Raw genomic sequence first — 7,551 nt, 5'->3', positions numbered from 1 at the left:
ATGCCAATGTCAGCCAACTCCCAATAAGGAGATGATTTATCAGAAGTACCTAGTGAGAGGGGATACAGAGAGTGGTGAGTGGTCACAGAACCTGAGAGCCTCCACCACCCCATAACCACCACCCCATAACCACCCCACACCATGGCCTATGGCAAACCACATGAAATGAAATCATGTCTCAGGTGCTTTGCTCTGAATCACGATCCTCATTTACTGGGAGTATCCCCCCTGAGAGGCTGAACTGCTAGATGTATGAGTCAGTCTGTGGCTTTCTCTCAGTGTGAAACTCTCTAAATAGATCTACTTTCAGATTAGATCACTTTCTGTGCAAAGAGTCCAGCGATGAGGTTAGAGATTATTGATATCATAGTATCACAAGGTCTATGAAGAAGAGGGAAAGGATCAACGGAATGAGCTTCGCAGGACCTAGGTCACTCTATGATGGTTTCCCACTGACTTTAGGAAGCAGTCCAAACTATTTAATGTGTTCCCAAAGTCCTTGATGACCCCTGTTTACCTCCCTTCATACACTCTGGCTACATTGGCCTTCTGTCAACAATTCAAATGCCTAACGTTCTGTCTTGCAGTGGGGCCTTCCTATGGGCTGTCCCCAGCACACGCAAGGTTTTTTCCTCCAGACCCGTGTGCCTTCACCTGATCATCTCGAACTCCTCTACCACCTTCCAATGTCAGCTGAACTCAAGTCTCAGGGAAGCCAGACCCCAGACTAGGTTAGGCTCTTGACGTTGTACGTTGGATTGGCTGCCTAAAACCCATCTCAAACCCCACCAAGCGGCCTTTCCCATATACAGAGATTAGAAAACTAAACAAACAAACATACATTTCCTAAACTTTTCTTGCAGTGAGATCTGGATATGGCCTGTGCTCTGCAGAGTAAACCCATCTACTGCTATAGTATTTCCTGGCAGTCCCATCCTAGCTGGTTTACTAGTCCTTCTGGAAGTTCCTGTAAACCCATTACCCTCTAACAAATCCCTTTCTTTTTAAGTTAGCTAGAACAGATTCAGTTTCTTGCAATTATCTGATGAATACAGACTTCCTACTCTACACCTTTATTGTTCATGTACTTTTCCTTCATATAATTCCTCACAGCTGCAAATAAATCATTGTTTAGTTTTTAGCATATATGTATCATCGCCACTGGATGACAATCGCCCTGAAGGACAGGGGTTGGGTTGTATCTTCAGCACCTAACATCACGCCCTTCCTGTAATAAGTGCTCAGTTTTAGGTATTGGTGAATGAATGAGTGAATGAAAAAATGAATGACTATTTCTTCAACCCAGTTCTCTCCCTTATTAGCAATTTTACCTTGAGTAACTTAGTTCACCTACCGGAGTCACAGTGTTCTGAAGAGACAGGGCCCTAACTCACCTGACATTGTATAGATCAAATAGGAAAATATATTTGGAAATATTTTATGAACATTTTATTCAAATGTTAAAGGTTATTATTCTGGGCTACTAAGAAACAACGAGTAAAGAAGAAAACGTGGTCAATAATTTTTCGGAGTCCAGCTGTAATAGAGCTTTTATTTTCTTAACATCGCAAGTCTATGCAAGTCCACACATATGGGAAGAATTTGCAAATCCCAGTCATCTTATGAGCTCCCGGATGTCCAGAACTCATAATAGAAACAGCTGAGAGCAGTATTAAATTATAGCACGAATATGGCACTGCTCTTTATCGTAACCCAAGGTCAAATAAACATCGATTGGGACACATGGAGATTCTTCTCTTGGACGATTCCGAAAAGGATTTGGGGATATAAGTGGTTATACGAGACATAATAAGGACTCGAAACATATAAGTAAAATTATATCACAACTTTGGAACCCAGGCTCTATCATTCAGATGGTACCTAACCTTGAATTAAGTGCCACACAGATGCTCCCATTCATTTTGTTTGCCTGTCGTGTGCGCATTGAATTATGTGGGGCAAAGTGTTGGTGGTCACCAACCTGTGTTCCTGGGGGTGTTCCTAGGGATGGAGCTGGACTTACTGATCTTTTGCTCATAGGTTTTCAGGATCTGCTTTGACTCTGATCCTCTGTTGACCTGCTTGGACGGCTGGGTGAGGGAACTGAGGGCTGAGAAGAAATGATGGCCGAGCGTCTTCCTTTGCAGGAGGGAAGGAAAAAAATAGTAGCAAAGGAAAATTGAATAGGCTTGTAAGGTAATTAGCAATTTTCAAATGCAGCGATGGGCAAAGGAAACAAAACGTAGAACATGTATTAAAAGTCAAGCGGATGGTTTAGAAAATACAGCTGTAGGATCACACAGATTTTGACCATCCAAACCAAATTCAATTATCATGTCTGTGCTGCTTTTCTGTTTCCGCCACTGAAAGGCTATTATTAGGTGCTCTCTCTCTTTTTTACATCTCCAAGTAATGCCTTCATAAAACATTCCAAAAAGTAAACATTAGCTTTAGGCCATTTGATTACTGGTTTCCCAGAACGCTATGTTCTGTCCTGTTTCTCTCCATATTCCTTTAATATTAAAAATAGGAAATGACTGAAGGCAGTTGAATGGCTCTGCCTTGGAGGCTGTCCCCCCAGCCAGCCTCTCAAGCATTGTTGGGTCCTCGTCCCTCTAAAGCCCATTTCATCCTTATTACATAGACAGCCCGATGCCAAGCAGGAAAAAACAAAAACCAAAAAAAAAAAAAAAATAGTAACCGAACATTTCTTTCCTCTCGACCAGTTACCAATTTTTTTTCAAAGTGCCTATGCTTTGTTTAACACACCTTTGCCGCTGTGGCTTCTTTTAGGTGAGGGTCGTTTTATTTTTTGTGCTAGATTATCATCTGAATTGAGAACTGGCTCTGAAAGTGTCAGGTGAGGTGAACAGAACCTGGGATCAGAAGGAGGCACACACAGGCACCCAGGAAGTGATCTGGGCTGCACCCAGGAAGTGATCTGGGCCGATGGAGCTGTGGGTTATGTCTACCACGGGTGGCGCTCTTACTCAGAGGCTACTTCCTCCAAGCTCTGAGCTGACCCCAGGGTGGCGGTTGGGGAATGATGAGTGACATGCCCTCACGTAGGAACCACTCCTGGGAGTGTCAGAGGACTCAAAGAGAATCCACAAAGAAGCCAGATCCATGTGTTTCTTTGCAGGTGGAGATGAATGGAGGTGAACATGGGCATCTATGCAGGAATTTCTCCTGTATTCCTCAAAAGCAACGTGGAGCGAAGTCTGTCCCAGTTGGTTTGTCTTCCCTCAATACGCATCCTCTAAAGCAAAACGAAAAGAGAAAATTGTGCAGAAAAGCGACGGCCGCTACCGTGAAGCCAAGAAAGAACTTAATCCTGAAGCCAAATTCATTTTAACATAAGCTTAAGTAACATCTCGGAAAGCCTTAAATCAGACGTCGCTTCACATCCTTTTCAGGGCTGCAGTAACATTCAAAAATACATTTGTGCATAGCTGTGATTGTTGGACGCAAATTATTTTGTCTTCTCCCCCTGAAATTTAACATTATTTTGTACATTTCCATGCCTGTGTCCCCACCATTTGCGAAGCTGGTCTTTGTTATATAGACTCCAAACCCATTCTCTCGTCTACTTAATCATTCAACAAATATTTATGAGTGCCTCCATATAGGAGAGACCCAAATATATCATCACAAAGAAGGTGCGGAAGGATAATACACCACGGTGGCTTTTCAACCATCTTGAAACCAACCTCTTCCCTTTTCATTCCTTTTGCAGAGTCAGGCTTCTGCCTCACTAAACTGAGACATTTCTCCTAAGGAAAAAGTGAGCGTGAAGTCCAAGATCTCATTTCGCTTCTCTGGGTTCTAGTTCCTTCTGTGTAAAGTGAAGAAGTGGTGAATTTGATATCTAAGCTCCCTTCCTTCACTGGAATTCTGGGCTCTAGGCTTCAGGAAATAGTAGCAACGTAACATACACCATTTTGCCGGACGTCTTACGGTTGCCCTGATGAGTCATGACGCATCTCGCTAATCCTCTAACTCACCGGTGGCGAACAATTTAGAAGGTAAAATGTGTGTCTTGGAGCCCCGCCCCCCAAGACTGCTTAGCCTCAGACTGTGCAACCTCAGCAGCCGAGGCCAAGAATTTGCGAACCAGGAACACACGGACAGACGTACACAGCACACTTTTCTTTTCCGTTTCTTTCGCTCCGTTCAAGGGAAGACCAAGGAGTGCTTTGGGAAAACTTTTTTAAAAAATCCCTTGTGTGATTCAAAGAGAGAAATGAACATGTTCCCTCTTTAATACATATGATTTTATTTTTATTCCAGCCACCTATGAATCCAAAAGTTGTTGTTGTTGTTGTTGTTGTTGTTGTTGTTTTAATGTTCTTGGCACTGGTGTTTCCCCCTCTGAGCCCATCGCTGTTCTGATTTCCCACTGAGATCTACAAGTGATCAAGAGATCAATAATTCCAAATGGTGTTTTCACAGGAGCACTTCCTTCCACAGTACGTAAAATGTTCTTTCGTGAAGACAGATGGACCCAGTCTGCAGGACCCTGCTTACTCGAGAGAAACCGTCTTTGAAAACTTTTGACAACCAGCGGGATAGCACGTCTGTTTCTATTTAAATGAGCTCATTATAGTTAATATTTTTGTGACTTCCAATCAGTTGTTCACTCATTTCTCAAGTGTGATACGTTTTAGTCAAAAATGAAACACTTTATGGCATAAATATTGTCAAAACCCCATTTTAACTACATCCTTTTTGGAACAAATTTTCTAGAGCAAGGTACTTTTTTAAAAAGGTACAGTGCTTATGATGTTTCTTTGCTGAAATAGATGTAAATGGAATGATTAACAGACCCCAGTTACCTTAAGAATCACACGTTGCCCCTTTTTACTTTTGTAGATCTGTTTCTTTGGTGGCGTTTCTGGTCTGGCCTTTTAAATTGACTGATTTAAAAGATATATGAAGTCTACGGTCTATCTGCCATTTCATTGACCGAAGTTATCTAGTAAACGGCATTTCTGAGCTGACCAGCAAAATGACAGCTGATACTTGTAACAATGATAGACGGAGCACAGGGAGCTCTAAGCCACAAAAAGTCAGACACCATCCAAAATGGCTGCTCCAGAACAGGAAACGTCAGAAAATGACACTCTTTGAAGAGAAGAAAACTCTCCCCTCCTATTGTAGGACTTTAGAGTGTGATTCTGGGGCGTTTGAATACTGGCATTTAGGGGGCCTCCTTTAGGTATTATTAGGAAGTGGCATTTTAGTCGGTGTACCTATTTGAGAGAATAGCCCTGTAGGGTGACACGTGATGGGGTATTGCCATGGCAAACAGACCTGAAAGGCACCAGAAGGGGCTCCTGGGTGGCTCAGTCAGTTGACGACTGACTTCGGCTCAGGTCATGATCTCAGGGTTCATGGGTTTGAGCCCCGCGTTGGGCTCTGTGCTGACAGCTCAGAGCCGGGAGCCTGCTTCGGATTCTGTGTCTCCCTCTCTCTCTGTCCCTCTCCCACTTGTTCTCTCTCTTTCTCTCCTCAAAAATAAACATTAAATTTTTTTTTAAAAAGCGGAATCCAGAAAAGACAGAGGTCTAGAATAAGAAATTCTTACTGCTTCTTTTCCAGTGTAAGAATAAAGTTCACCGGAGTACCAGAAACGCGGTGGTATGTGACAGGTGCATGCGGATAATTCTGTAGATCACCACAGCTCCAAGAAATACCCTCGAGATCCCTCAATTCCCTATGTTCAAAAACCAGCCACAGCATCTTAATTTGGTTTGCTCATAAAAGGGAATAAGTTGATTGAGCCCAGCAAATATATCCATTCAACTTAGCGGTAAATGCTGACTCAGAAGTTAGTAAGTTGACCTTTAGGTACAAATTCGCTTCGTACAACTTGGATGACCACTGGGTGAGGTGCAGACTTGTAGTCTCAGTTTCCACTACGTGGTGAGGATCCACGTAAATGGACGTTGACTCCCTAATACAGTCACCGCAATGGAATCAAAGCATTGCGTGCTTCTGATGTCATTACCCAAGAAAAGTGAAATAATGTCAAATGGAAATTGCGTTGTACTTTAATTCCTTAAAAAGCACGATTAAAATATTGATAATACTCACCCCTGATCGCTAAGTACTTCCTAAGTGCCGCGCCCTCTTTTCATTGTTTTAATGTGTATCGTTTGTTTAAGTCCTTACCACTGTCCCTAATAATATCCCCGTTTTCCATATGAAACAATGAAAGCACAGCGGGGTTAAAGAAATTGGCCAGGATCACACAGCTAGTAAAAGGCGTAGTCAAGATGTGCACCCTGGCAATTTAGGTCTGCAGTCCGTCCTGTTCATTACTAGGCAAAATCTCTATTCAACAAATAATGTCATGAGTTACCGTTCTCCGACCAAGCCAGGAAAATGTTTTATTAAATTAAACAACACTCCCCTGTTCACAGTAGCATTCCCTAGCATTTCTTCAGCCTGCTTTGACCTGGGTCGTTAGGAGTACATCCTCTTTCATGACACCAGTGTGTCTGGGGTCAGGATTTTCACATGTGGTACAAGGACTCTTTCCCAGGTCAACCCCTCGACTTTCAACCGCGAGTTTACTCTGAGTAACCTAATGTTCTGCAACACAGAGATCACCGCCGGGCCAGAGAAAGTGGGGGAAGAGTGGAGCCAGGCTGCAATTCCTGTTTGTTTTGCAGTGTGGATACCGAGACTACGCCACTGGCAACTTCTGCCTCTTACATCATTTGTCTCCTCTGCTAATTATCGGCCCTGGGAGCGTTAACCAAAAACTTTTCTCCCTCGCTGTTCTTGAAGCGAACACACAATTAAAACACAGGTGTGTTTATCTCATTGGAATCTTTGCCACAAAAATTCTAAGATGTCACCCCGGGAGAGTAACGTAACCTCCCTGGGTCACCAAACGAGAGGCGTGGGGAGCTCTAAAGGGAGACACTCGTCTCAGAGCGCGCGCCCTTGAGGATGCACTGTGCCCGGCTCCGGAGGGGCACCTGCACAGCAATGTGTCAAACAGGTGCTCTGACCACAGGCATCGCCTAAGGGGACGGCCTTTCTGACGGGGGAGACCGAAGCAGCCAGGCCAAGCCCGAACAGCGGAGACCTCAATTTGTTTCTAATTGGCATCGCTCAAGGGTCCGGGCAGTAATAACCCCAGGTTCGTGCGGCAGGGATGGGGAGCAGGAGAACAGCTGGCCCGGAGGGGTGGGACGTCTTCCACAGTGCAGTCTTTATGCAATCACTTACTCATTCCTATAAACACCTTTTTAGTGAAAGCCATCTATGTCCAAGCACTGAGCAAGACAAGAGCTACCCCCCACCCCCACCCCACCCGCTCTCAATGAAGGCAGAGCCTAGCTCAGGAATCCAGGTCAGCAGAAATCAAATTGCACACAGCAGGCCCCCCTGGGAGAAATGCGAAGAGAGTAATAGCTCCAAGGGCAAGGTGAGTGGTACCGGGTGGGGAGGGAGGAGGAGCTCAGAGCACGTCCAGTCCGCGAGCTATGTTTGTGGGAGCGCCTCTAAGGGCACCAAGACCACTGGTGAGGTTGAGAG

At 44.3% G+C, this 7,551-nt stretch overlaps 1 long non-coding RNA gene across 1 annotated transcript; it reads right to left on the bottom strand.

The window, feature by feature from the left end:
- Positions 1–1,532: 1,532 nt before the first annotated feature.
- On the bottom strand, positions 1,533–3,255 carry LOC121020545 (uncharacterized). The gene is made up of 2 exons (XR_005786188.1): positions 2,770–3,255; positions 1,533–2,139 (listed from the first exon to the last, which is right to left on the bottom strand). It is a non-coding gene; the product is annotated as an uncharacterized LOC121020545 (long non-coding RNA).
- Positions 3,256–7,551: the final 4,296 nt, after the last annotated feature.

The sequence above is a fragment of the Herpailurus yagouaroundi genome, unplaced genomic scaffold, assembly GCF_014898765.1.
Source record: "Herpailurus yagouaroundi ecotype Mexico unplaced genomic scaffold, PumYag 250, whole genome shotgun sequence".
Lineage (NCBI taxonomy): Eukaryota > Metazoa > Chordata > Mammalia > Carnivora > Felidae > Herpailurus > Herpailurus yagouaroundi.
Note: the sequence above shows the minus strand (reverse complement) of the source record. Positions and strands in the feature narration are given on the sequence as shown.